General features: G+C 50.4%; 1 pseudogene; it reads right to left on the bottom strand.

Moving 5' to 3' along the window:
- Positions 1-1,211: 1,211 nt before the first annotated feature.
- Positions 1,212-1,725, bottom strand: LOC113835647 (annotated as a pseudogene).
- Between the last annotated feature and the right edge of the window lie 343 nt (positions 1,726-2,068).

The following is a 2,068-nucleotide window of genomic DNA, read 5'->3' as shown; positions in this document are numbered from 1 at the left end:
GACAAGGGTGGGGGCTTGGGGGTGGAGGTGGGGCAGATGATGGCACATGAGTGTGGTCAGGCCTTCAAGGCAGCAGCAGCAACAGGGTTAGTAGCAGCAGGGAAAACTAGCTTGGGAAAGCTGTCTGTAGGGTGATGTGAAAATCCTTGCCCTCAAGCCAGACATCCAATCACAACATCACCCACCCCAGGACACAAGCCAGGCAGAGGTAAACATAACATTCTATCATAAGCCAAGATTCAAGCAGGGGATGGCCTTGCCTGTGCTCAGCAGTGAGCCCTGGCTTTCCCAGACAACCAGTAACTAGGGGACCTATCCTCCAGGGGTGTGGTTTCACCACAGGGATGAACCTGTAGCTGACTGAACTATCCAGGACACTCCCTGACCTGAACATGCTTCCCCCATTCATGCTAAGCACTGCAGGTCAAAATATCATCCAGGAAGTTCCAGAAGTGCACACCACCAAAGTTATACATTTTACACCATTCTGGTTGGGAGACAAAATATTCCATGTCATCTGTGCCTGTGATTCACACCAAATACCTACTCTCAGTTTCCATCATTCAGGAGCCACTTGCATTATGGAGGGGATGGTGCTGTAGGACAGACTTATCATAATAGAGGCCCAAAAGCAAGAGGGGCCCCAAATGAGGTGCAGACTGCAGATCATAGAGACTGATGCTGAGACTCGTGACCGTGCCCAAAACCTGGAGGCCACAGTGGTAACTGGCAAAAGCCCAAAAGGTGTCCTCCTGAATTGGTCTGTGGCTGCCCATGTGTCCTCCACCCTTCAGCCTCCCCCGGTATGCACAGGGCAGCTACTGTATGTGGTAACCTTTATAGGATACTTAGTGTTTACAAGATATTTTTTTTTAATTTTAAACTAAACACACCTTTATTTTTACAATAGTTTATTACTGCACATACACAGACACCACACACACAGACACACCATTTTAAAGTTACTAAGGACACCAGTAGGGAGGCAGACACAGATGGATCTCAAATTTGAGGCTATCCTGGTCTACACAGTGAGTTCCTGGATAGCCAGAGCTACACAGTGATACCCTGTTAATACGGAGTAATATGAGTTACAAGAATAAGCCACGGAGAATACAGTATGTAACAAGAAATAGAGGGCAGGGTGGTGACGACAAAAGAAAATGTCAATTAAAAATGTGAGGTATTTCTGGGTATGGTGACACATGTCTTTAGTTCCAGCACTCAGGAGGCAGAGGCAGAAAGATCAAGAGTTCAAGGCTAGCCTGGTCTACAGAGTTGAGTTCCAGGACAGCAGCCAGGGCTACACAGGGAAACCCTTTGAGTGTTGCTCTTTTAACTTCATTATGATACGTAGGTTATGTTTTTTTGCTGGCCATTAGCAATCTGAACATCTGCTCTCGGTACTTGCTCATTATCAGTTCCAAGGCAGACTGGTGCTCTTCCAAGGATGTTCGCAGTTCTTTGTTCTCCTGTTGCAATTCTCTGATCTGTCTGTTTTCTTGCTGGATTCCCATAACTAGCGTGGACATCGGCCGGCGTCTTGCCACACTTCATTGAGTTCTTGGATTTCTTCCTGATACTGCTTCATCGCTTCCACTCGCTTGCTGAGGGCTGTGGTCTGCTCGATGAGAGACTCTGCTTCATCATCATGGTCCCTCAGCCTCTCCACAAGGGCTTTGGCGTTAGCAAGTGCCTTCTCAATCGTGCAGCTCATTTCTCAGTTCCCGGCGCCCGCGCTCGCTCATCTTCCGTCCCTCTCAGCCGCCGGCTGAGGGCCCGCGAGACACCGGGCGCCCACGGCCGACCCCGCGCCCCGGCCGTACCTGCTGTTCAGCGGGCCGACGCCCAGCGCCGCACACACCGCCGCGGCTGCGCACTCCGGCAGCCCGCGCGCCTCGGACCCATTCCAGGCCGGCCCGGAACTCCGCTCCCCTGTTTACAAGATATTTATAGAATGCCTCTTGTATGTGGGTCTTGGAGTAGGAGCAAATGTCAAGTAAAAGAAACATCCTAGAAAGTGAAATCCAGGGGCCACTGGGATGGCTCATTGGTTTGACAGCTTGCC

This window comes from Cricetulus griseus, chromosome 4 (assembly GCF_003668045.3).
Source record: "Cricetulus griseus strain 17A/GY chromosome 4, alternate assembly CriGri-PICRH-1.0, whole genome shotgun sequence".
In the NCBI taxonomy this organism is placed as follows: domain Eukaryota; kingdom Metazoa; phylum Chordata; class Mammalia; order Rodentia; family Cricetidae; genus Cricetulus; species Cricetulus griseus.
This window is presented reverse-complemented; position numbering and strand designations above follow the sequence as displayed.